Source organism: Staurois parvus, unplaced genomic scaffold (assembly GCF_062004578.1).
Source record: "Staurois parvus isolate SC_StPar_1 unplaced genomic scaffold, SC_StPar_1.0 ptg000704l, whole genome shotgun sequence".
Lineage (NCBI taxonomy): Eukaryota > Metazoa > Chordata > Amphibia > Anura > Ranidae > Staurois > Staurois parvus.
Window position 1 is genome coordinate 4,752,432 of NW_028318500.1, and position 10,460 is coordinate 4,762,891.

Consider the following 10,460-nt stretch of genomic DNA (forward strand, 5'->3'; position numbering starts at 1 on the left):
TCTGACAGTTCTATGACATTCACTCCATACAGCGGTTGAAACATTGTATCTATTTTTTTCCATAAATGACATTCTGCAGATACACTTAGAGGAGCGCTGCAGATACACTTTTTGCCGGCTTGGAATTATTCTTATTTTCATCCTACTTCTTCTTCTTCTTCTTCATCCTCATCCTCTTCTTCTTCTTATGAGGATGAAGAAGAAGAAGAAGAAGTAGGATGAAAATAAGATTAATTCCAAGCTGGCAAAAAGTGTATCTGCAGCGCTCCTCTAAGTGTATCTGCAGAATGTCATTTATGGAAACAAATAGATACAATGTTTCAACCGCTGTATGGAGTGAGTGTCCCAGAACTGTCAGAAATAGTCTATTTCTGACAGTTCTATGACATTCCCTCCATACAGCGGTTTCAACCGCTGTATGGAGTGAATGTCCCAGAACTGTCATAAATAGTCTATTTCTGACAGTTATGGGACATTCACTCCATACAGCGGTTGAAACATTGTATCTATTTGTTTCCATAAATGACATTCTGCAGATACACTTAGAGGAGCGCTGCAGATACACTTTTTGCCAGCTTGGAATTAATCTTATTTTCATCCTACTTCTTCTTCTTCTTCTTCATCCTCATCCTCTTCTTCTTCTTATGAGGATGAGGATGATGAAGAAGAAGAAGATGAAGAAGAAGTAGGATGAAAATAAGATTAATTCCAAGCTGGCAAAAAGTGTATCTGCAGAGCTCCTCTAAGTGTATTTGCAGAATGTCATTTATGGAAAAAAATAGATACAATGTTTCAACCGCTGTATGGAGTGAATGTCCCAGAACTGTCAGAAATAGTCTATTTCTGACAGTTATGGGACATTCACTCCATACAGCGGTTTCAACCGCTGTATGGAGGGAATGTCATAGAACTGTCAGAAATAGACTATTTATGACAGTTCTGGGACATTCCTTCCATACAGCGGTTGAAACATTGTATCTATTTGTTTCCATAAATGGATCCATTTATGGAAACAAATAGATACAATGTTTCAACCGCTGTATGGAAGGAATGTCCCAGAACTGTTAGAAATAGTCTATTTCTGACAGTTCTATGACATTCCCTCCATACAGCGGTTGAAACCGCTGTATGGAGTGAATGTCCCATAACTGTCAGAAATAGTCTATTTCTGACAGTTCTGGGACATTCACTCCATACAGCGGTTTCAACCGCTGTATGGAGGGAATGTCCCAGAACTGTCATAAATAGTCTATTTCTGACAGTTCTGGGACATTCCCTCCATACAGCGGTTTCCGGCAAAAAGTGTATGTGCAGAGTTCCTCTATTCTGCAGATACACTTAGAGGAGCTCTGCAGATACACTTAGAGGAGCTCTGCACATACACTTTTTGCCGGCTTGGAATTATTCTTATTTTCATCCTACTTCTTCTTCTTCTTCTTCATCCTCATCCTCTTCTTCTTCTTCTGAGGATGAGGATGAGGATGAAGAAGAAGAAGTAGGATGAAAATAAGATTAATTCCAAGCCGGCAAAAAGTGTATGTGCAGAGCTCCTCTAAGTGTATCTGCAGAGCTCCTCTAAGTGTATCTGCAGAATAGAGGAACTCTGCACATACACTTTTTGCCGGCTTGGAATTATTCTTATTTTCATCCTACTTCTTCTTCTTCTTCATCCTCATCCTCAGAAGAAGAGGATGAGGATGAGGATGAAGAAGAAGAAGAAGAAGAAGTAGGATGAAAATAAGAATAATTCCAAGCCGGCAAAAAGTGTATGTGCAGAGTTCCTCTATTTCTGACAGTTCTCTGACAGCTTCTTCACATGTACAGCGGTTGAAACATCTGTATCCTAAATGGAAACTAATAGATACAATGTTTCAACCGCTAAACATGTGTTCCTTCTGTCAGAGAACTGTCAGAAATAGCGGAGCTCACTGCAGGGACACTTTTGCCGGCTGATCGGGAAATATTCGATTCGCGCACCCGAAGTAGGCAAAATTTCGGATTCGACGCGAATCGAATATTTCCTGAAATTCGACTCGAATTCCGGTTCGCCTGGTTCGATTCGCTCATCTCTAGTTATAAACCCTGTCATTTTTTTTGCCATCTGTGTCCTATTGGGGAGATTTTCCATTATTTCCTGTCCCATAGCCAAAACAGGAAATGAGAGGAAAACCCTGTCCCCATTGAAAGATTTCCCTTCTATTAGTTTTCTGGGGACAACCCAAAATTTTAGATTTTATTTAATCTTCAATAATAGTAAACAGGACAAATAGAGAGGGTGAATCTCCCCAATAGGGACAAAGACAGCAATAAAAACTCAGAGGCGTTCTAACCCCTCTACACTCTATCCTTAACTTAAAAACAAGTCTTGCCTTTCATTATTCTTTAAGTTGTGCATAAATAGGTAGTTTATTGCGTTGTAAAGGTATATTGGGGTGTCATTCACAATGAAAACTCCTTCATATTGCACCAACGCAGGTAACATGCATTTCCACAGCACAGTGGTATGAATGGGCCATAAATTAATTGCAATTATGGTTGTAATGAAGAAAAAGGTGTGGAAATCAGGAAGGTGGAGTAGAAAAAGCACAAGTGAACTAGTCACTACAGCAGAATATTAACTAGTTCTTGCAACATTGGATTTTCTCCCCATTCCGAAAGGATTAACATTCAGTAAATTAACTTAATTACACACTCAACGGCCTCTTTATTAGGTACACCTGTTCAATTGCTTGGTAACACAAATTGCTAATCAACCGATCACATGACAGCAACGCAATGCATTTAGGCATCTATAGGTGGTGTAGACAACTTGCTGAAGTTCAAACCGAGCATCAGAGTGGGCAAGAAAGGGGATTTAAGTGACTTTGAACGTGGCATGACTGTTAGTGCCAGATGGGCTGGTCTGAGTATTTCAAAAACTGCTGATCTAGTGGGATTTTCATGGACAACCATCTCTAAGGTTTACAAAATGGTCCGAAAAAGAGAACATATGCAGTGAGTGGCAGTTGTGTGGATGAAAATGCCTTGTTGATGTCAGAGGTCAGAAGAGAATGGGCAGACTGGCTGCTGTGATCCATCCTGCCTATCAATGGTTCAGAATGGTGGTGGTATAACGGTGGGGGGGATATTTTCTTGACACTAGCAAGGTGGACCTAATAAAGTAACTGGTGAGTGTACATAATGATTGAGCTCACAAATGATCGAACAGACAGATAGAAGGATGGACAAAAATCTCATTTCCTTCAGGTACAGGTCCAAGTATGATTTTATGAATAAATGTGGTTGTCAGAAGATGAAAATACTTTTGAAGATACACTTGTTAACTTGAGTGAGGAGTGAAAGGCTTTGATAGACCACATAAATTACACTGTTTTGCAAGTACACCCAGTGCTCTGGCTGCCAGGTTTGAGCAGCACATTGCTCTTACATTTTTTTTTCTTTACATAGAATCTAACTGGTTACTAACATTTATAGGTAAAGTTGATCCAGGGAATATCCGATTGCCTCTCGGGGGATAAGGAAGGAATTTCTTCCCTGCAGGAGCAAACTGAATCATGCTTTTCTGGTTTTTTTTGCCTTCCTCTAGATCAACTGTGGGCAGGGGCGGACTGACCATTTGGAAACTCGGGCAGTGCCCGAGGGCCCGGGGTCAGTAGGGGGCCCCATGAGATGCCCCTGTTACCTTTTTCATAGGCTTTTTTGAGTTTGGGAAAGGACACAGGGGCCCCATGATCCCTTATTGCCCGGGGGTCAGTAGGGGGCCCTATGAGATGCCGCTGGTACCTTTTTTTCATAGGCTTTTTAGAGTTTGGACAAGGACACAGGGGCCCCATGATCCCCTATTGCCGGGGGGCTCCATTAGTTGTCAGTCCGCCCCTGACTGTGGGTGTAGGATTATAACTTTTTTTTTTTTTCATGGTTGAACTGGATGGACTTTGGTCTTTTTTCAGCCACACTAACTATGTAACTAAGTAACTATGTCATCCAGACTTACTGTAATTGCCGTTACTGGAAGCAAGTGCTTAAGGATTGCTATGCTTTAAAGTGCCAACTTCCACCCCCTCCGTTCTATTAATACTATATGCCCAACACAGACCAGATCAGATGGCCTTTCTATTCTAAATGGCATAACATATGCCAGATCAGGCATCATTTCACTTTGAGCCTGTGGATTGTCCACTACTGCACATATGCCACTTTTTATATTAGAGCATAATATGCCGCTTTTTATATTAAAGTATAATAACAAACCCATGTTCTTGCTGGCTGACAAGAAGATGGACTGCCCATTATACTACACAGAATAAAACGTATGCACTTAGCAGTCTGCTAAAATGAAACACCCTGTGCCGTAGTCTTCACTTTTTAGAATAGCATGATCATCTGCTGTGAGATCTGTGTCAACATGTAGTATTGAAGGGCGAGCAGGATCAATCTGCCTTATATCAAAGAATAGGTCAACCCAGCATTTCATATTCCTGATATGTACCTGCTGTGCCATGTACTTGTATGAACAAATATCCTCTTCCCTTTGTATTGCTTCCTTTGTGTGAAATCCCAGGTGTTCCTGCTAGTCCCTCTGCTTTCTTATTATAAACTGACCACACTAGGCATAACAGCACAGCATGGTCAGTTCTCTAGCTGTGCTGGAAACTCAGCGTGCTCTCCTCCTCCAATGATCAGACTTGTCCTGACATGCCCCCTCTGCACAACCATTTACTGGGAAGATCAGTGTACTGCTGTTTCTCCTCCCTGAGCTCCTTATGCAGCTAAGAACAAAGGGAATTTGAACTCTTATTAAAAAAAAAGTAATATATAGGGATGCACTCAGTGAGTACCAGTACCGATACTGTCGGTCGAAATTTTGAAATCCCCGCCGCTTTCTTTCTTCTCCTTGCAGTGATGACAGTTCGGGCTAGAGAACATCTGATTGGTCAGCTGCTGCACATGCATCCCTAGTAATTTATAATGTTTTTATATCTATACACACATTTTGTATTTAATTTCTATTTTAAACTGAATGGGTTGTTTTACAAGGTGAGGGTTTACATATACTTTATAGCAGTCCATTAAAATGACTGAGCAGTGTGAGACTAAAATCTTCCCCTCTACAGCTGGCCATGCACCATGCAATCTAACTGAACAATATTTTTAGACCTGCAAACAATTATATACAGTGGTACAAAAACGTACCTGACAAGATACAAATTGAGTGGACAGATTAGGTAGGGATTCTACTACATAGTTTTGGTAGATCTTACGAAGATTGAATAGGGGTTGATTTACTAAAGACAACTATACTGTGAACTTTGCAAGTGCTGGTGCAATGGCATTTGCAAAATGCACAGTCTATTTTCCTTTAGTGAATCAACCCCATAGAGATTGCACATTCAGATTGCAAGGTGTATGGCCAGTTTAAGACCTCCATAAAATCAGACGTATTGTTCAATAACGGGACTGTCCAGCTGGGGCAACCATACATGAAGCTACAATTTTTACAGCATTATTGAAAAGCTTTGCATAGCTGTTTGTCCATCAAAACTGCATGTAAATTCATTCTATGCAAATGGAGAAAATTGAATGTTCTCATGCTTTATTCTTTGCAGATTGAATGAATGTGTGAATGGGGAAAATACCACATTAAAGCCACTATGTTTCTGAGAAGCATACTTATTTCCTATAACAGTCAGTGCCATCTAGTGGCCATAATGCAATATTTTCCCCATTATACATTCAAACTACAAAGAACATAGCCTGAGAACATTTGATTTTGCTTCATTAACACAGAACAGATTTCCATGCAGTTTTGACAGACAAACAACATTTTTTTTAAATATAAATATCCCCCTTAGTTGCATATAAAAGACATTTTAATTGAATTTTTTTTATTTTTTAAAAGCAATTATTTTTAATTTTTAGGGACTCTTTAATAAATGGCATAGTACCACTGGACTGGTGTAAGGCAAATGTGGTGCCTATATTTAAAAAAGTGATCAAAATCTTTACCAAGTAATTATAGATGCATGCATATTCCTAACCCCAAATGCATAACCTTAGACAGAGGGGTGGCGATGGACGTGGTATACTTGGAGTTTGCAAAAGCGTTTGACATAGTTCCCCACACACGGCTAATGTGTAAGGTAAAGTCTACAGGCTTGGAAAAATCCGTATGTAAATGGATAGAAAACTGGCTAAAAGATCGTATTCAGAGAGTAGTGGTTGATGATTCATACTCTGAATGGTCTAGGGTTGTTAGTGGTGTACCCCAAGGTTCAGTGTTGGGACCCTTACTTTTTATATTTATAAATGATATAGGGTCTGAGCTACAAATCCCATTTCAGTCTTTGCAGATGACACCAAGCTGTGCAGTGGAACAACGTCCTTACAGGATATCTCCAACTTACAAGCCGACCTCAATGCACTGTTTAATTGGGCAACTATGTGCAAATGAGGTTTAATATTGATAAATGTAAGGTTATGCACTTGGCTAAGAATATGCATGCATCATACATACTGGGGGGAGTACAACTGGGGGAATCAATGGTGGAGAAGGATCTGGGGGTTCTGGTAGATCACAAGCTTAATAATGGCATGCAATGCCAAGCTGCGGTTTCTAAAGATAGCAAAATCCTCTCTTGTATTAAGAGGTATAGACTCCAGAGAGAGATATCAGACTACCCCTGTACAAATCATTATTAAACCTCATCTGGAATATGCAGTTCAGATTTGGGCACCAATTCACAAAAAGAACATTGGGGAACTGGAGAAAGTTCAGAGAAGGTCAACCAAACTGATAAGAGGCATGGAGGAGTTCAGCTATGAGGAAAGATTAGAGGAACTGCATTTATTCTCTCTTGAGAAGAGGAGATTAAAGGGGGATATGATCAACATGTATAAATACATCAGTGGTTCATATAGTGAACTTGGTGTAGAGTTATTCACCCTGAGGTCATCACAGAGGACAAGGGGGAACTCTTTACGTCTGGAGGAAAAGAAATTTAATCTCCAAATATGGAAAGGTTTCTTCACAGTGAGAGCTGTGAAAATGTGGAATAGACTCCCTCAAGAGTTGGTTCTTGCCAGCTCAATGGATTGCTTTAAAAAATGCCTGGATTCTTTTTTGAATACACATGATATACCTGGTTACTAACATTTATGGTAAAGTTGATCCAGAGAATATCCAGTTGTCTCTTGGGGATCAGGGAGGATTTCTTTTCCCCTGCAGGAGCAAATTGGATCATGCTTTTTCTGTTTTTTTGTTTTGCCTTCCTCTGGATCAGCTGTGGGTATAGGATTATAACTTTTTTTATGGTTGAACTGGATGGACGTTTGTCTTTTCCCAGACAGACTAACTATGTAAATATATAACTAGGAATGGTCAGATACAACTAAAATTTTCCATGTCTGAACTGAACCTCAGAAGTGGTACAGAAGACCTTCATTATATACCACATAGAACATACTGCTCAGGAAAATGAAAACTATTTTAGCTATGCTGAAAATGCCATACAGTATACCTGTATACACAAGCTTAGATGGATGGCCCAGCTATAGGTGATTGCAGTGGGGATTTTAAACTTAGGACACTATATACAATAGGTACTATATACTTCTAGGAAGCCCTTAAACTAGAATCTCTATTAATCTCTGTAAAGTAGCAGTACAGTAGTAGAATTTGGTTCAAAAAGTTTATTTTTAAGAATGTTCATTCAATTTTCTCATTGTTAGTGGGGTTAATTTAACATCCCTTTTTGACTGCAGTGACGAGAAGGAACAGAATGGAAAATGTTTCTTGAATGAACAAATTTCTAACAGTGAATGTACTTTTTGTACAGAAGTGTCCTTTCACTCCAAAATCAAAGGTTAAAAGAAAAGGTTTTTTTGAGTACATTCGTCATTTATCAAGATTTTTATTGTACAAATGAAATCTACTAGTACACGGCTCATTCTCCTATTTTTGTAAAAGCTGCATTTAAAATGCTTGAAGCTAGTATAGCAATGGTTTTGCTGCTTGCTTACAGCTTACCATACCTCAACCCCAACACTACCCACAAAACACAATATGCGCCACATTCTGTTTCTGCAACCCATAGCTGCAGATCGGAAAATGATATACTGAAGAAGAGATCACACTTTACCAACTCACCTTTTTGTATGAAAGAAAGCCTAGACAAAATACCATGTAACCATCGTATTTCTCAATAGAGGTGGTGAGGTTTTACGTAAGCAGAAATAGGAAGTACAATGATAACCGTTGGCACGGTTCTTTTTTTTTTTTTTTTTTACCGGAGACACTATTTTTTTTTTTTTTTGCACTGGGCACCATAAAACCTATGATTTTCCTTGTAAATAAATTACACAGCTCAGAAGGATTTTGATTAACCAAAGTAGAAACACATACTACCATGTATATGACAGCTGTTAGCCTCTGGTCAGTATAGACTGCTTCTGCGTGATCTGCAGAGGTATATCTACACAGTGAATGATCAGTACAATACAGCATCCAGCCACATACATGACCCAGCTGACAAGCAGCCTGTTGCTATCAGGGTAAAAGTGCAGAATACGTATCTGCAGTTAAAGTAAACTTTACAGCCACAGTCCAGCTGTCACCAGTAGTTTTTTCACAGACTTTAGCCAAGTCTTCATTAGTTACAATATCTGGTGCTCTTTTAGAGAACTTTTAGAGAGGGATTCATTATACTACAGTAAAGCAAAATCCACCTTTTAAATGTTAGCCCGGAACTCCCCATCGAGTTGTTTATCAATAACTTTTTTCCTTACCTCTCAGTGGTGGCTCTGCAGTAATTGTGCTGCTGAGATGAGGTGAGTGTGACAAGTTCTTCTCCCTGCTGATCCTAAAGCTGACGGGCTGGTTATAATGTACTGAGAGGAGGGGACGGGGCAGGGAGACGTATAATGAACTTTCCTCTTATCGCAGGATCAGAAACTCTATACAGAAAATTAAGACTTTGTGTGCAGTGCAGTATTCTAGGTAAAGGGAACAGGTGTGCAAATCCAAGAAGTCTCAATTCCAACTTTTAAATCATAATAATTGAAATCATGAAATGATTTAGAATGTACAAATATCATTTTTTTTTACAGCAAAAAGGGGTTCAGCTATACATAACATAACCTGTTGCATTTTAGTGTTTAGGTGGGTACATTTCTGCCACATGCATATAGATGCATTTACATTATATTATATTTTATTTTATTATTAAGACAGAATGTAAGGGGTACAACTTTGTGCATAAGGAAAATAAAAACAATATCTCTGTAAATCACATAATCACTGTTGAAACCTGTCATCATATGACAAAACCACCATAAGTCAAAATTAGATCAAGTTCATGAATCATGAGATCGTGAACGAGCCGAAATAGGAGACAAAACATGCAGTTCATGACATATATTAACATTTGAACAGTGGATGTCCATGTAACATTGTCACAGATGACCTGTAAAATGTGACAAAGAGAAGGCAAGAGCAAAAAGCAGGAGGAAAGAGCAAATGAGGTTAGTACAGCATACAGGGCATACCCCTGAGAAAAGGTAACCAAGATAGAAGCTACTGTCAACCAGGGTCCCAGCCTGCAAGTTTATTGAAAAGTCCAAGACACACCACAGCTCACATACAGTTGTGTCCAAAATTATTCAACCCCCAATGCTGTAAAGGGGTTTAGGGACTATAGTGTACATTTGGAATTGTATTCAGAATCAAATCCTACAAGGACGTTGTAACTACCCAAATGCAACTAAAATGACATCAATTGTTTATGTAATACAGTAGTAAATGGTTCTTATGTGGTTTCTTCATTGCCACAATTATTCAACCCCTTAAAGACTACCACTCTGAAGAACAGAGGTTCATACAGGTGCTTTCCATCAGGTATTGAAAACACCTGTGGATGTCACCGAGCAGCAATCAAGCATAATAAGCACCAATTAGGCAGCTTTAAAATGACTGTGATACTCAGCTCCTTCTAGACATTTACTGGTGTGGTTACAAACATGGTGAAGGCAAGAGAATGGTCCAGGAAGACAAGAGAAGAGGTGATTTCTCTTCACAGGAAGGGCAATGGCTATAAGAAGATTGCAAAGATGTTAAACATACCAAGAGACACCTTAGGAAGCATCATTCGCAAATTCAAGGCAAAGGGCACTGTTGAAACGCTACCTGGTCGTGGCAGAAAGAAGATGCTGACTTCGACTGCTGTGCGCTACCTGAAGCGTAGAGTGGAGAGAAGTCCCCGTGTGACTGCTGAGGAACTGAGAAAAGATTTGTCAGATGTGGGTACAGAAGTTTCAGCCCAGACAATAAGACGCACACTGCGTAATGAAGGCCTCCGTGCCAGAACTCCCAGGCGTACCCCCTTGCTGTCTCCAAAGAATAAGAAGAGTCGACTGCAGTATGCCAAAAGCCATGTGGACAAACCACAAAAGTTGTGGGATAGTGT

General features: G+C 39.6%; 1 protein-coding gene across 1 annotated transcript in view; it reads right to left on the reverse strand.

Annotated features, from left to right (window-relative positions):
* GGT1 (gamma-glutamyltransferase 1) overlaps window positions 1-8,834 on the reverse strand; it is a 189,797-nt gene extending 180,963 nt beyond the window's left edge. Inside the window, exon 1 of the mRNA XM_089653223.1 lies at window positions 8,785-8,834. The gene's annotated coding sequence lies outside the window, so the exon portion shown is untranslated. The remainder of the gene's footprint in view (window positions 1-8,784) is intronic.
* Between the last annotated feature and the right edge of the window lie 1,626 nt (window positions 8,835-10,460).